Here is a 17,394-nt window from a genome sequence, read left to right on the forward strand (position 1 = left end):
CCATCATTTCTTCTCATCTCCAAGGGAATGGTACTTAGGTATTCTGAAAGAAATATGCATGACTAGTAAACTGTGTGTGACCCCTGCCGCCTAATTCATCCCTCACCAGCAATTAACACTGATGGTTTGAAGGATGGCTACTCCCCTGGCAGGGCAAGAGCTGAAGCAGAATGTATGGGGCGAGGCGGCTCTTCCCCCTGGATATAAATAATTAAACCCAGTAGCCACCCTTCCTGCCTGGCCACTGTCATTTAGGTATGGCTGATTATCCCTAAATGGGAATGAGATGGGGGCAGGGGTGGGGGAAGGAAGCAAGTGACGGTCAAAAAAACGACAGTAGCTGCCACTGAGGGTCCAACCTGGCATTAGACTGAGCTCAAGTCCTGATTCCATCATATATGAGCTGTATGAACTTGGAAAACTGAGTTCAACTCTCGAAGCATCTGCTTTGCCCCCCCCTTGGAGTGAGAATAGTCAGTAGTATTGACTTCACAGGGCTTGTTAGGAGGATTAAATTAGATACTGTTCATTTAGCACAGTTTCTGGCCTATAGAAGGCACACATAAAAGTTGATTATCGTTTTTATGGACCTCCAACTTTAAGCCTTCTATAAAGAACCAAATGATATCTCTGAAAAATACCAACTGCCTACAAGGTTGTAGGGAAGTGGTATCTATGTTGACCTGATTAGAAAAAAGTGGAAAATCTCTCTTGTTTAAGCCTTGTTGAAAATTTTCTAAACTCTGTCCGCTCTTCTGCTTTAGTAATTAGAACAAACGTTGGAGACTCGTGGTTCTCTGATAATTGAGTTGCTCGTTGTAACGCAGGGCAATTCGACATTAGTGTTTATTTAAAAAATTACCGCAAATGAAGATAAATGGTGAGACGTGCACTAAATTTGATGAAAATCCTGACGTGAGTGTTTCTTCTTGGGATTTTCTCTCTCTCTCTTTTTTCTCCTATGATCTGAGAGCGGATTACATTCTACTTGGGTGATGGCTCAGGTCAAATGTGTGGTTTTGCAGGTGCCTAGCCTTTCACAGACAATCTTGGAAGAACCATCATTGTCTCCGTAAGAAAACGGAGGGAAAGATGTGATTTTAACACTCAGCCTACAACAGTTCAACAATCTACCAATGTGAATTTAGAAACGCTGAGCAGGTCCCCCTTCTAGTAAGGAATATCTCTCCCGTTTTCTTATAATACCTGAGTTTCTACAACTGAGCAATCTACTCTTTTGTGTAAAACAGCTTCCCAAGATTGTTTCTCCTTTAAACGCAAGTGAACTTTGCGGATGGCACTCAGATCCCTTTCTTTTACTGGACAACTGTGGAGCAGAGGTGGGTGTGTTTCAAGAGGGAAAATATCCACAAGGGGACAGAAAAAGGACATAAATGTACAAAATCCCATTTTCCAAGAATGTAAAAAGCTAACTTCCAGGGGAGCCTGGGTAGCTCAATTGTTAAGCATCTGCCCTTCGGCTCAGGTCATGATCCCAGGGGCCTGAGAATCCAGCCCCGCGTCGGGCTCCCTTCTCAGCGGAAAAACCTGCTTCTCCCTCTCCCATTCCTCTTGCTTGTATTCCCTATCTCATTGTGTCTCTGTCAAATAAATAAATAAAATCTTAAAAAAAAAAAAAAGCGAACTTCCAATATGTATTTTTTTCCTTTGCTCTAAATATCTCAATGTTCACTAGTTGAAAGCAATTGATTGAAGCCCTGGGAAGAAATGGTAGATTGAAGCACTCATCAGGGTTGTTTGTGCTGCTTTGCAGGGGTCTGGCTGCACTAAATTATTTCAAGAAGTATTAATTATCTAAGTCACTCAGAAGAAGCCATTTACCTATTTCATTTTCTTTTTTTTTTTTTTGAAGAGAATCTTTTTTTTTTAAAGATTTTATTTATTTGTCAGAGAGAGAGAGGGAGCAACAGCGAGCACAGGCAGACAGAGCGGCAGGCAGAGACAGAGGGAGAAGCAGGCTCCCTGCCGAGCAAGGAGCCCGATGTGGGACTTTATCCCATGACCTGAGCCAAAGGCAGCTGCTTAACCAACTGAGCCACCCAGGAGTCCCCATATTTCATTTTCTGTGGTTCTTGATCCTTCCCCCAAATTCTCACAGGCCTCCGCAGCTGTCCCATACTCTCACCTCCATCATACATCATACATACCTGATAAAACCCCACCTTGGTAAAAACCCAACCCTCTGTCTACCCTACGTCTGCCCCTGGCAGCTGAACGTGGTTGGTGAGAAAAGCAATGATGCTGGAAGCTTTCACATTAAATTCTTTTTTTTTTTAAGATTTTATTTATTTATTTGACAGAGAGAGATCACAGTAGGAGAGAGGAAGGGAAGAGGTCACAGAGAGAGAGGAAGGGAAGCAGGCCCCCTGCTGAGCAGAGAGCCCGATGTGGGACTCGATCCCAGGACCCTGAGATCATGACCTGAGCCGAAGGCAGTGGCTTAACCCACTGAGCCACCCAGGCGCCCCTTTCACATTAAATTCTCAGCCACAAATCCAAGTATGTTTCTCTGACCGACAGAATCTCCACTCTTCTCGTGAAATATTTTGACTATTTCACATCTTCTTTCCTCCAACCTTAAGCCAGGGCTTCTCAACACTGGCCACACTTTTGAATAACCTGGAAGACTTTAAAACACAGGAGTGCCCACCTCCAGAGGATCTGATCTAATTGGTGTAGAACCAATTAGATTAATATCCAATTAGGGTCTGGATATAAGTGTGCTTTTAAAATTCTCCCAGTGATTCTAATGTACAGCCATTTTGTTCAGAATGTGAATTGAACACCTTCCATCAGATACAGCTGATGACCGACCATTCTGATGACTTCACTGAGAAAAGTAAATTGGGGGCACCTGGGTGGCTTCAGCTCAGGTCATGGTCTCAGGGTCTTGGGCTCTCGCATCGGGCTCTCTGCTCAGCAGGGAACCTGCTTCTCCCTCACCCTCTGCCTGCCTCTCTGCCTACTTGTGATCTCTCTCTCTTTCTCTCTGCGTCAAATAAATAAATGAATAAAATATTTTTAAAAAAGAAAGAAAAACAAATTGGGTGGGTGTCTAGGTGGCTAAGTGGTTAAGCGTGTGAATCTTGGCTCAGGTCATGAGTTCAGGATTATGGAATCGGTTCAGGATTATGGAATCGAGCCCCACGTCAGGCTCCATGCTCAGCGGGGAATCTGATTGAGAGTCTCTCCCTCTCCTTCTGTCTCTTCCCCCTGCATGTGTGTGCTCCTTCTCTCTCTCTCTCTCTCTCAAATAAATCTTAAAAATAAAATTAAATCGGTAAGGAAAGAAGACCCACAGAATCCCACTAAGTTTACCTGGGTGGAACCCTTACTCCAATCCCTTCTGAGTGAGGACAAGCCCCTCACTCATTTCTTCTCATTTCCCTGATCTCTGAGTATGAATGTGCTCCAGGACCCAACCTCAGACTTCTCCTCTGTCTACACTGAGTCCTTGGTGACTGTCCCTCTTCTACCATCTATCTCCTGATGACTCCACATCTCCACCTCCAGTCCAGACCTGGATTTTGAACTTTCTTCCACTGCCTGCTTTCCAGATCTACCTAGATGAGTTAAACCCAACATGTTCAAAACCAAGCTCTTATTCTTCTCGAGCTCTGCTGGTCTTGCAATAGCTCAAACAGGAAACTGTAGAGTCATTCTTGATTCATCTCTTTCTTTCACTGCCCACGTTTAATTCTTTGGTAGAAGCTGTGGATTCTATCTTCAAAATATATTCTAAATCTGACCAGTTCTCCACACTTCAGTTACTCCCACTGTGGTCCAAAACACCGTCTTCTATGAGTTATTGTAATAGTCTCCTATCTGGTCTTCTGGATTCCATCTTTGATCTGTTCTAGTTTATTTTCCACTCAGCAGTTAAAGCAATCCGTTTAAGACAAAAGTCAGATCTTGTTATTTCTCTGCTCTAAGATCTCCAATGGCTCCCCACTTCACTCAATACAAAATCCAGTCTTACAAAATTTAACACTCAACTTCCTTCTCAATTCATCTCCTACCTCTTCACTCAGCTGTCTCTGCCTCCGCTCACCAGCCTCCTTAGTGTTTAACAGAGTACAGCAAGTGTGTGCCTCCCTTGGGGGGTTGCACTTGTTTCCTCTTCTTAAATGTACCCGTCTTGTTCTATTAATCCACTCAAGGATCTGCCAATGTCTTCTTATCAGAGTAATCTCCCCTAACTGCACACACAGCCAGCACCAGCACCATCACAATCAACATAATTTCTGTCCCTCTCTACTTTTGACTTCTTATCAACAACTGACATATTATATAGTTATTTATTTACTGTCTGTTCTCTTTCTTCTATTTGAATGCATGTGCTATAAAAATGGTATTTGTGGGTTTTTTCCCTGATTTATTCTGTGTTCAGAAGAGGATTTGATACATAATACTCAGTACATAATTGTTGAATGAAAGAATGAATCAATCAATCAATGGAAATATCAGGTTATCTCAATCATAAGAGAGATTTCTCTCAAGCATTTTCTATAGTATTGCCCTATTTCATTCTCTGCATCTCTGGGTTGATTAGTAGATAAAATCATCATGTAAAATCAATTTGAACAAGGTTGGATCCTTAAGCTTCTATGTCACCTAGGACTCCAAATGTCACGGTGTACCATGCACATTTGCCTCCAGCCTTCTCCCCCATATTTTGGTCATGGTTCAGCAGCTGTGGCATTGTTCAGCTTCCTTTTCCCCTCCCCTGTCTCAGTTCCAGGAGGTCCTCTTTGGCTTTGGGCCCCCTCCTTGTGGGTGATGAAGGCAATGTAGGGAGAGGCAGCAGCTGCCCTGACTCACCCCTGCTTTCTCCATTCATACTGATCCAGTAACACATAGCCTGTGCAGTACAGGGCTGGCCAAGTCAGACTCTGCCACCTTAGGACCTCATTTTTGTTCCCTGCAGCAGCTTGGCCATTTGCAAAATCAGAAATTGTAAAAGTACAAACAGGAGACAATATGCCATATTTTATGGATTTTAAGATGCCCCTCCCCTCCCATTTTCTTTCACATCTCCAATGTCAGGAATTATCTTATAGTTGGAGCTGAGCAGGTGGAAATCCCTATAAAGTTACCACAGCTTGACCCTGTGCCATGTGGTTACTGCTACTAGGGCACAACTGATCATCTACATCCCTTGGCATGCCCAGCCACAGGCCTTTTGAGGATCATTTAAAGAAAGAAATAAACTGGTTATTATATGAAAATCTCAGATAATGAAAAAGAAAAGAAAAAAAAAAGAGAAACCCCACCAGCATCAAACCAAGCAGAATGGAGGGGTGGCAATTTGGATGACCTCAGAATACTTTTATAAGAAGTGCAGCATGCAAAACAATCTTGAGAAAGGAGAACAAAGCTGGAGGTATCAGTTTCTTGGATTTCAAGATATACTACAAAGTTATAGTAATTAAAACAGTAGGGTACTGGGAGAAAATATACGCATAAATCAATGGAAACAGGATAGAGAGCCCAGAAATAAGTCCACAATTATATGGTCAATTAATCTTTGACAAAGGAGGCAAGAATATGTAACAGAAGAAAGTCTCCTCAAAAACAGTGTTGGGAAAACTGGAGAGCCATATGCAAAAGAATGAAGCTAGACCACATTCTTTTACCATACATGTAAAGAAACTCAAAACGGATCAAAGATCTAAATGTGAAATCTGAGGTGTGCCTGCCTGGCTCAGCCTGTACAGCATGCGACTCTTATTCCTGTACAGCTGTGAGTTTAGGTCCCACATTCAGTGTAAAGCTTACTAAAAAAAAAAAAAAAAAAAAAAAAAGAAAAGAAATAAATAAATGAGAGACCTGAAACCATAAAACTCCTAAAAGACAATAAGCAGTAATCACTTGGGGATTGGTTTTAGCAACATTATTTGTGGATATGTCTGCTTAGGCAAGGGAAAATAAATTATTAAGACTACAACAAAATAAAAAGCTTTTGCACCGTAAGGGAAACCCGCAATAAAACCAAAAGGGAACCTACAGAATGGGAGAAAATAGTGCTGAATGATAAATATAAAAAAGGATTAATAACAAAAATATGTAAAGAACACACACACACACACACACACACAAAACCCCCAAAAAACCCAAACCCTAACATATAATCCAATTAAAAAATGGGCAGAGGACTTAATAGACATTTTTCCAAAAAATACATACAGACATCCAATAGACATGTGAAAAGGTGCTCAATATCACTCATCATCAGGAAAATAAAATCAAAACCACAGGGAGATCTATCACCTTATACTTGTCAGAATGGCTAGTATTAAAAAGACAAGAAAGAACAAGTGTTGGCCAGGATGTGGAGAAAAAGGAACCTCTGTACATTTTTAGTGGGAATGTAAATTGGTGCAACAACTGTGGAAAACAGTATGGAGGTTCCTCAAAAAATTAAAAATAGCCTTAGCATATGCTTCAGTAATTCTAGTACTTGATATTTACCCAAAGGAAATAAAAACACTTGATTCAAAAAGATATATGCCCTCCTAGGTTTTCTGCAGCACTATTTATAATAGCCAGGATATGGAAGCAGTCCAAGTGTTCATCAGTAGATGAATGGGTAAAGATATGGTGTATATAGATATATAATGGAATATTATCCAGCTATAAAAAAGAATGAGATCTTGCCATTTGTGACAACATGGCTGGATCTAGAGAGTATTAGGTTAAGAGAAATAAGTCAGATCGAGAAAGGCAAATACCATATGATTTCACTTCCTTTTTTTTTTCTTTTTAAGATTTTATTTATTTATTTGAAAGAGAGAGAGAGATCACAATTAGGGAGAGAGACAGGCAGAGAGGCAGGTGAAGCAGGGTCCCCACCGAGCAGAGAGCCCAACTTGGGGCTCGATTCCAGGAACCTGGTATCATGGCCTGAGCCAAAGGCAGAGGCTTTAACCCACTATGCCACCCAGGGGCTCCTGTAATTTCACTTCTATATGGAATCTAAAAAAAGAAACAAGTGAACAGACAAAAAAAATCAAACAGAAATAGACTCTTAAATACAAAGAACAAACTGGTGGTTATGGGAGGGAAGGTGGATGGGGGATGGGTGAGATAGGTGAAGGGGATTAAGAGGTACAAATTTCCTGTTATAAAATAAATAAAATAATTTCCTGTTCTCATCTGGAGATGAAAAGTACAGCATTGGGAATACAGCCAATGATATTATAATAAGTTTATATGGTGACGTGATGATATACTTACTGTGGTGTTCACTGAGTAATGTATAGAATTGCCAAATTACTATGTTGTACACCTGAAACTAATTTAACATTGAATGTCAGCTATATGTCTAATAATAATTTTTTAAGTGCAGCATGACAGAAGCTCTGGGAGGCTCAGAGGAACATATTGTGAGAAAAATCTGGGCACTGAAATCTCTCAGTTAGAAAGTAAATAAAAGTAGTGAGATTCTTAATGTGAGGTTTCGAAAAACGTTAACCAAAAATTTTAACTTTTATTTTTATATATGCATTAAGGCCATATGTGATAAAAATCTGTCTAAATACCAAAGAGCTTTTTGAATACATTTAAATTAAAATATTAATGAAAAGAAAACATTGTATCATAGTTTGAATGGTAGCATTTTTTGTTTCTTATTAAACTATACCAGGAAAGGAGGCCAAGACTCAATGAAATATGGCTATTATCCCCAGTTTCACAAGAGCATGAACCTCTCTGGCTTAACAAAGCCTAAGGAATCTACTACAGAAATGGATTGTTCTTACTACCCTGGAGCCTTTCGTGCAGACTATGAACCAAAAGCTCAATATTAATCTTAAAATTAATTATATTACAAAGTTGTATTATTTGGAAGATGTGTTTAAATGATTCAAAGTTAAAAGATCTCAGTATAATGCTGGCTCTATAATTATCCTCCCAGACATTACTTGTAAAACTTAATGATGTAGAACCATAATCATAGCATCGAGTAGGAGGTTGCCAAGCAGATGGGAAAGTTTTTTGGTTTTTGTTTTCCAGTTGTTTTCTTCCCTTTCCTCCCCTCCTTTCACAAGGAGAATCAGCCACCTGTTTTTAAAAGCTGAAGTATTTTTACTGTTCTTGGTCGGAAACCTTTGTTTAAACAAAGTAGCACTTGGTTGCTAAACCCTTGATTCTAAATGGACATAGCCATCTGATTTTTGTTGGGCCAGGGTTTGGATAACAATTTGATTTCCCAGTCTGTTTTTTTTGTGACCATATAATCCTCTCCCAGTGTTGCATGCTCTGTGAGCTACAAGCACTTGAGAGCTCATAAGCACAAAGACTCTAAGGTTTCTTTGGGATTAGCACCATACAAATGCAGATTTGGGACAATGGAAGACTGTGTCCATCCTTGTAACTGTTACTGCTCTACTTCCTGCTTCCTCTGGGTAGCAAAGCAAGCCACTGTTTTTAAAATACACACTCACTTTAGCTGCTGACTTTTTCATTGGATGCCTGGAGAAGAGAAGGAGTTCTTGCCTATGTATTTCAGTGTTTTGATCCCTTTCAATTATTTTTTAAAATATCTATCATTAAATTTTACAGGAGTATTACAGAATTCCTAATTGCAGGATTTGAACTTGAGCTACACAGTCTTACTTTTCGTCTTCAATCTATGTGTCATTGACCTTTTTAAGTCTAATTACCTGTATGAACTCTCTTCAGAATCTTTCCTTGGTTAACACAGTATAGAGAAGTGCTGGAAACCAGTTCTTTTCTGTGACACAATTCTTCCAACGGAGTTGAAATGCTTTGCAAACAATTTCACGTACATCAGCCAATTCATATACAAAGCAATGTCATGTGAATCCTTTCCTTTTTATATATCATCTTTCAGTGATGATCAGGAATTCATGCTGGTACAGAGACTCTGGTTTGGGAGGAGGAAACAGGGGCTTGCAAGGGGAGGGCGAGAGCAGAAGCTGCTCACCTGTTGTTAGAACTGACCATAGCTGGTGGTCCCAACATCCTCACCCTTTATGCATCTGCATCCTTTATGCATGAAATAGCAATATGCCTTTCCCTTTCGTGTAATCCTTATTTAGTTAATACCCAGTATGATTTGCAAGCCCTTCACATCTCTGTGGATTTATTTTATTTCAGAGTGCAAGTGACTTTATTGCCCAATTACCATCATTGTGACTTATTGCATTATTGTGGGAGAGCGAGAGGAGCAAGAAACGCCTGATCATGTGTATCGTCATCAACGGAATGAGTGCCACGCACTCCTGGCCAAGGCAGAGGGATGATGAAACCTTTCTGATCTATTGTTTATCAGAACACTGAAGCCTGGGTGATTGTGCCGTATTTTAACAGACAAGTGTGTCAAATGTATGGGTGAAGATGTTGCAATGGTGCTGTTAGAGTAATTAATATTTGGAAGGTAATGAATATTTTGAGTTTAAAGATGTCAAAGGTCAAAGACGGGAGGAATGACTAAGATCGGATGTTGACCCCCTCAAATTACAGGGGTATTGAAGCGAGACTGAGTCACCACCTGAACCCAGGAATGAACTGGCGAGGCGGGCTCCTTATTAGAGCAAGGCTCCCGGAAGCCAGATAGCTCTTGTGCTTGCAAGAGCTCAAGGTACAGCTGGCTGTGGAGCACGGAAGCAGCAGCAGCCACAGCAGCCGCGGGAATCGTGACCCTCTGGCCGGCGCCTACCTGGAATTTCCGCAGCGCCTGGTTCATGAACCACCGGGTAGGACAGCTCCCCGCCACCGCCGGCGCCGACTGCGGAAGGGGACCGTGAGCCGGCTCGGGCGGCGGGAAGACCGGCTGCGTCCCCCCCAACCCCGGACACCCACTCGGTTCCTCCCTTCCCCCTGCGGGGCCGCGCGGGGCCTGCGGGTGGCCATCCCGGGCCACACGTCCCGCAGGCGAGGAAGCCACCGGCCGCCCTCCCCCTTGCCGCCGCCGCCGCTGCTCTCCTCGCCCCTCTCCGCCCAGGGATGTGGGGCGGGCCCCGCGCGGGCCCCGCCCCGGCCTGCTCCCCATTGGCCGGCGGGCCGGACGTGCGAGGAGGCGGGGTCGTCTCTGGCGGCTCGCCCCCGAGAAGGTCGGCCAGGGAGCGCGGGGTGCCGCGGAGGGCGCGCGGGGACGCAGCGGGCGCCGAGGTGACGCAGCGGCGGTGGTAGCGGCGGCGCCTGGGCCGGCCGCAGCCCCTGCCTCCCGCCCTCGCGCCCTGCGTCCCTCCGCGGCCTGCAGCCTGTGGCGCCCGAGCTCCGAGGGCGCTTCCTCGGGCGCTGGGCCCGAGACGGCCCAGACGGCGGGCCGGCCGGGCGCGGGGCGGCGGGCGCTGTGCTGCGGGCTGCGCTGGTGGGGGGCGGCGGGCCCCGGCGCGGGCCCGGTGCCCGGCGCGTGAGGCTGGGAGGCGCTCTGGGGGGCGGGCGCGCGGGCGGCGGCCGGGGCCATAGCACAGGTCGGCGGGAGCGCGCGGAGGAGGGCGCCGGCGCTGCTCGAGGCGGCCCGCGCGCGCTACGAGAGCCTGCACATCTGGGACGACGCGTTTGGCGAGTCCGGCCCGGACAGCGGGGGAACCCCTTCTACAGCACGTCTGCCGCCTCGCGCTCCTCCTCGGCCGCCTCCTCGGACGCCGAACAGGAGCGCCCCGGCCCCCCCGCTGCCTCCCTACGCCCCCGAAGCGCAGGAGTCCGACGAGGACGAGGCCAGCGCGGTTTGGAGTGCCACGCTGCGGGACCGCCCGTCCCCGCGCTTCGTGGACACTGGCCGTAAGGCGCGGCCCGCGGGGGCGGGGGCGGCCTGGGGAGGCGTGAGCGCGGGGCTGGGAGAACTCCAGACGCTCCGCGGGCGGGCTGCTTGAGGGCGGCTTTTCAGTCAGCACGCAAATGGGGCCCTGGCAGCGGGGATTTGAAGTGGGAGAATCAATCTGGTTGCGTGGTGGTGGTTGGTGGGCGCCGCTCTGACTTCCCCGCAGATGGAGAGGATGAGGCGGAGGCCCAGGTGGCACCCTGCCGCTGGCAAGGACCCAAGGGGGGGGGGCCTTCCTTCCCTTGCTGGGAGTGTCCAACCCAGTCACACCTGTGGGGTTGCTCGTTAGGGGTGCGTTTGAGTTAGGTTCCTAAAGCCCGATTCAGCTTGTGTGTGTGTGTGTGTGTGTGTGTGTGTGTGTGTGTCTGTGTGTGTTTGTTGCGGGTGGGGGGTACGTAAATTGTTTTGTGTGGATGGCCCCAGAGCAGCGTTACCCAGGTGCCATGGGTGGGGCAGCCAGCCTTTGGAGGGAGGCCTAGTGTGAGCCGGGATGTCTTCACTGGCTCGTGTTTTCTCCAGTGAATCTGACCAACATTGTCCATGCCTTTCAGGATCACTTGCTGAGAGCAGAGAAGAGTGAGAGGACCAGTTATCAGCGTTAAGCTGTCTGCTCTCGCTCCAGAAGGCACTTGTGTGTTCTGCTTACCGACACGGTCATGGTCAAGCCCCTGATATCTGGAGGTCTCAGGCTTGCTGGCGGTTGTGGCTGCTTGAAATCCTCCTTTACTGCCTACTTTTTGGGAAGGTAATTCTGACACGTCTCTGCTTAGCCTGCAGAAGCTCTGTGGCTTCTGCCCTCTGGGAGAGGTGGAGACCAGCCAGCAGTCCCACCTGTCCCCTGATGCTTTCTGTTCCTTGCTCGACAGCCTACTGTGGCAGGCCCTTGTTTCTGCACACCATTTTCTTGTGTTGAAGAGTGTGCAACCAGTGTTGTGGAGGACCAGGGAGTGGCCATACTGGACCCAATGCCGCTCTCCCTGTGGCTCTCCATGATTGTTGTTCAACCATAGGAGGGCAGGCCAAAGGGACCCTGGCTGGTGCCGGGGCTTGGATCTGGACCTTGTGCCACAGCCTGCTGGTAGGCTGATTGGGTTGGCTGGACTCTCTCAGCAGGGAGTGGTCTGCAGACCTCCCACGGACAAGCTGCAGTGTGGACACCCTGAGCTACAGCTGGGCTCTAGGGTCCGAGTCAACTGTGCTGTGTTTTGGAATGGGTGAATTTAACATATTCTCATTTAGGCTTCAGTCCAGAGTTTGGGAATTTTGAAAGTCACATCACCCTGCATAATCCTTTTAAACCCCATACATTTCCCAGAATGTCATAAGGGTTTCCAGCCCCAGATGGCTGTTTTCCATTCAATTAGCTCTTTAAAAATTGTATGTACCCAGAGCTCTGGTTTGGCAGACGTGATGCTGTGAGTGCTGTGATCCAGTTTTTGATCTTGGAACATGAGAGACATGTCCTCTTGTTTCCCTCCCTCTCTGGGGAAAATAGGGGAATCGTGTTAGCTTAAGCCTGGTTATGACTAAGAGCCATGAGTGTTGGTCTGAGAAGGATGAGCGCACCTAAATACATTTTCAAGCAATATTATGTTTCTCAGTAACCTATACGTGGGAGAAATTCTGCATCAGAGCAATTTAGTCTAGCCACTGTGGCACTTAAATGGTCATGAAGTTCAGGATCATTTGTCATTTAGCATCAGGTTCAAATTCTGCTTCCTTTGGATGTGCACTGAGCTCACATCTGGACCCGAGAATCACAGGCAGGCAGGTGCTTTAACCAAAGACATTTAGTGGTTATTGGATGGTACTTATACCCAATTTTGTTTTCCGTTTTTTTGTGGAAGCTTGCTTTTAAAATCCAGCCCTAATGACGAATTTCCTTTTCTTCTTGAAACAGTCTTTCCCTGTGGGAAATTCGGGGTGGTGGCGGAAGGGTGAGGTGGATGGTTTATTAAGCATGAGTTCAGATGGCCTGGAACAATGGGATATGATTTATGGGGCCTGGAAATAGATGCCGGGCAGAGAAAACCCTTGTGTCCCACGGTGGGGGGAGAGAGATGGACGGGTTTGTTAAGAGTGAGAGCTGCACCCTGGCCAGTCTGAGAGCAGAGAGGCTCAGGCTCTGAGGTTTATTAAGGTGTCAAATATAACCCCACTTTCAAGGAAGGCAGCTTGGGCCTGTCTTCCATCTTTGTTCCCTGGTTCACTGACAGACGTCAGCGGGCCGGTGGGGTAGGAAAGGGTGGCAAACAGGACGGTGGCATTTGGATCTGTGATCAACCCTCAAATAGGAAAATCCGTAGCAGAAATGGCTGTTGCTGCTAGAAGCAGATGAGGAAAGCAAAGGACTTAGGGAACAGGTTTCCTGCCTGCCTTCTGCTGCAAAAGTGTGTGTGTGTGTGTGTGTGTGTGTGTGTGTGTGTAGATGAGTGAATGTGTATGTGTGCATAGGTGTCTTACACATAAATATGTATTGCTTGTGCTGGCTTGGGCTGGTTGGGGATTTTGGTTTTGGTTTTAAATTACAGATCACAGGTGCTGTCTGGGAGTCCCGCTGATGCCCTAGAGTCCCTGCACCGGAGAGAGGCATTGGCACTGGGCACCCCTGAGCTTGGATCTGCATTTGGAGTGCAGTAGGGAGGCACCTGGTGCCCAGCCGAGGGGAGGAGGGCAGGGAGGCAGAGGTGTTTCTGTGGTTCAGGTTGAGACTAGTCCGCGAGCAGCTATTCTAGTCTTCCAGTCTTTCCAGATTCTTCCTTCTGTTCGTCCACGCATTTAGCTTCCTGGATCAGGCGCTCCAGAAGTGCAGCCAGCAGATAGGAGTGGAGGTACCCTCACCCTCTCCTCCCTGGGTTCTGGTTGTGCCTGGAGATATGGGCCCCCTTGAGGTGGTTTAAATACAAAGACCTTGCTTGCCCAGCTGCCTCTTAAACCCTGTCTGAAGGGAGGGTCAGCCTGGAAGCTGGAGATTCGTGCTGGGACCCCAGGGTCCAGAACCTTCTCCTGATCAGACTTACAGCTCTCCCTCTAAAATAACCCCCTCAAGCTGTCAGCCTCACCTGCCCACTGTGTAAATAACCGACACAGCAGGCGGGCTCACTCCTTGGAAGCAGCACGAAATTCAGGACCCGCTGCTTTCTGGGCTTCTGCCCTTTTCATTTCCCATTCTGAGCAGTCTTGTGACTCGTTCCCTCTGAGGAGGCAAAGGAACAGGCTCAGGGGCCCCTCTGTGTTTGGCTTTGTCGGTGGTTCCTTTGCCGTGGCTGACTGGATTCTGAGCTGTTTGCTTTTTCTCTGAGAGGCTGGATATCCTCAGAGTGTTTTCTCTGTGTACCGTGTCAGCAACCCTCGGTAATCATTCAGCAGGGAGGTGTGACCTTGAGAAGCTGAAGACGACCATAGGGCTTTGGAAATTAACACAGTTAAATGTTTTATCTTAGGGTTTGTTGTTGGTTTACTCGGCTTAAAGTCTTTTTTGACTGAGAAGTAAGAGGAGAAACATCTTAAAGCTAGAGTTAAATGTATACGCTCGTAATGGGTTTGTGAGCTGAGGTACCTGAGCCCTCGTCATTGGTGTCCATGGTGAGCCCCTGCTCCCAGCTTTAGCTCTGTATGGCATTCGGTGGCTCCAGGAGGAGCTGGGCATCTGGGCGAGCGACAGGGTACGCCTTATGCAGTGCTCCCTAATAGTCAGCCACGTGCCCCTACCACACAGAATTCAGAGAAGGGAGCTTCCTGGAGGGAGGTGGTGTTCAGGCTGTGGGCATGACAGTGACCACAACCAGAGGGCCCCAGTCATAGCATTCCATTTCATAACCACGCCAAACCTTTGCGAGTACTCTGAGAGAGCCGCGATCACCTCCACTTCACAGAGAAACATGGTTTCGTCTGAGGCAATGAGATTACCTGGGGAAGTGGTAGCCTTCTCTTGAGGGAGACTTGATTAATCAGGGAAGGTCGTGCCTTTTTAGTTTTTTTTTCTTTTCAGCATCTGAAAACTTTTGCTGTCAGAAATACTTTCATATTTTTACAGGAAATTGCTTGTAACTTTTTCTCAGGGCGTACGCAGTTCAGTGAGGTCTAATGCATGTATGGATTTGGATTTGTGTAACCAATCTGCACAGTTGGATAAGAGACAGGAAATCTGGAATGTTATCTCTTTATTTAATCTGTCTCAACCACTGTGATGAGCGTCCATAGAGCACTTCTGTAGGCAGCAGGGCTCTGAATCCATGGGGAATCTGGGGGTTGTGTGGGGTCTGGTACTCAGTTTTATTTTATTTATTTTATTTTTTTTAAAGATTTTATTTATTTTATTTGACAGATAGAGATCGCAAGTAGGCAGAGAGGCAGGCAGAGAGAGGGATGAGGAAGCAGACTCCCTGCTGAGCAGAGAGCCCGATGCGGGGCTCGATCCCAGGACCCTGGGATCATGACCTGAGCCGAAGGCAGAGGCTTTAACCCACTGAACCACCCAGGCGCCCCTGGTACTCAGTTTTAGAGTTGAAAACTCACCTTTATTTTTAAGAAGTGTGATTGTGTATTTTTTCTTATTAATAAGTAATATATGTACATTTTAAGGAAAAAATGATAAAATTTTAAGAAATCCCATAACCCCTCATGACCTTAGCTAATCATAGTTAATCATATTGAGTATATTCTTCATATATCTTAGGTGTCACCTTGTTGGGTGACCTGCTCTTTAATTGTAATTAATATATTGTAGTCGTTTTCCATTTACATTTTTAAATGTCGATTTTAATGAGTCCGTGGTATCACACAGTTTCCTGTTGGTCGGTGTTGTTGCTGCCTCCCTCTTGTATTTGTTCTGCTGTGATAAATATTCTTGAAACCTAAGTCTGTGTGCACATCTGTAGCACAATCCTTAGCAGAAAATGACCGAAGTAGAATTGAATCAAGGACCCACTGTAAGGTTTTTGGTGTCTGTGGTGAAATAGGTCTCCAGAAACATATCTACAATGCTCCTGCCGGTTGTGCACCGAAATCCTTAGAAAGTCATGCTCGGAGGACCTGCTCCAGTGTGTGATTACTGCCCGCTGGGGCTCTTAGAGGACCATTGCCTTTGGTAAAGCTTGCTGAGGTGTAATACACACACACAGCACATGAGTCCTAGCATGCGGCACGCTGTGTGTAACTACTACCCAGATGAGGATCAGGAATGTTCTGAGCACACCAGAGGTTCCCTCCTGCTCCTTCCCAGTCAGTCACTCCCTGCCCCCTGCTTCTCTTCCATCACCAGCGATCAAGTTTGCCTGTTACCTTGCTCTGGTGGTTCGGTTCCTCAGGACATCTGTGGATTCCTTCTTGTTGTCGCGTATGTGGCATCTTAAATTTCATTATCGTGTGTTGTCTTCCATCACATAGGTACTGTAGTCGGTTATCCGTTCTCCTGTTAATGGTCTTTTACATGGCGCCCAGTTTGGGGCTTCTGAGGATAAGCTGCTTCAGACATTCTTGTGGTTTTGACGGACAGATACATTTCCCTTGAGCATGTAAACCTAGGAAAAGGTTTGCCAGGTCCTAGATTAGATGCGGGTCTCCCCCTCTGCACTGTCGACCTCGTGGACTGGGTGATGTTTTGCTGAGGCCTGTCTTGTGCATGGCCAGATGTTGGCCGCCTCCATTCGGCCTCTCCCCACCAAATGCCCAGTGGCGCCCTTTCCTCCAATTACATCAACCAAACGTTTCTCCAGGCATTGCCATATGTCCCCTGGGGAGCCAAATCACCTGCAGCTGAGAACAACTGCTTAATTTTTTTTAATTTATTTTAAATTTATTTCTTGAAAAGATTTTATTTATTTATTTGAGAGGGAGGGGAGAGGCAGAGGGAGAGGGAGAAACCAACTCCATGTTGAGTAGGGAGCCTGGCGCAGGGCTGGATCCCAGGACCTTAGGATCATGACCTGAGCCGAAGGCAGATGCTTCATCGACTGAGCCCCCTGGTGCTCTGAGAACCCCTGCTTCAGTACATGTTGCCACACTGTGTTCCAGATCATCCAGCTGCCAGCGATGTGCGGGACATGCCATGTGTTAAATCAGCAACATATTGACCCCTTCTGGGATAAAATGATGAGTGAGACCTGTCTTCTGGGGTCAAGCAGGAGAGACAAAGTAAAGACAAGGAGAAAGAGCCTCTGGGAAGCAGTGGGATCAACGTTAACAGGGATTTATATGGAATTCTGGGGAGGGTCACCTGGTCCAGAGGGGTTGAGGAGGAGGTGCCCCCTCTGATGGAAGTGGCCCCCTGAGCTGCTTCTGGAAGCAGAGATAATGATTACTCAGGTGAAGAGGAAAGAACAGGGCATCTCCAACTCGGGCAAAGGACAGGAGGAGAGAGAAGGTATGCCACTCTGCCCAGGGCGGACCCATTCTTTTCCTACCCTGAGCATCCCGACCCGAGGCCTTATTTACAAAAATGTCCTGAAACAAAGCGACATGATGTCATTGTTACCACAGCACAAGTAACTGTAGCTGGGATCCAAGGTCCTATGTTCAGGTACAGATACAGATGTTTCCGGCTTTTCCTGGCGCCCACGGGGAGGGGAATGTGGTCAGCTCGG

The 17,394-nt window shown here is 46.6% G+C and overlaps 1 long non-coding RNA gene across 4 annotated transcripts in view; it reads left to right on the plus strand.

The window, feature by feature from the left end:
• The first annotated feature begins 10,168 nt into the window (after positions 1–10,168).
• Positions 10,169–17,394, plus strand: part of LOC309850337 — a 52,398-nt gene continuing 45,172 nt past the window's right edge. For 3 of the 4 annotated variants that reach the window (XR_014304190.1, XR_014304191.1, XR_014304192.1), the window contains exon 1: positions 11,362–11,555. This is a non-coding gene — a long non-coding RNA (uncharacterized lncRNA). Of the gene's footprint in view, positions 10,771–11,361; positions 11,556–17,394 lie in introns of those variants that run through there. The other variant, XR_014304189.1, reaches the window with a different exon arrangement.

The sequence above is a fragment of the Mustela nivalis genome (genome assembly GCF_964662115.1).
Source record: "Mustela nivalis genome assembly, chromosome: 16".
In the NCBI taxonomy this organism is placed as follows: Eukaryota; Metazoa; Chordata; class Mammalia; order Carnivora; family Mustelidae; genus Mustela; species Mustela nivalis.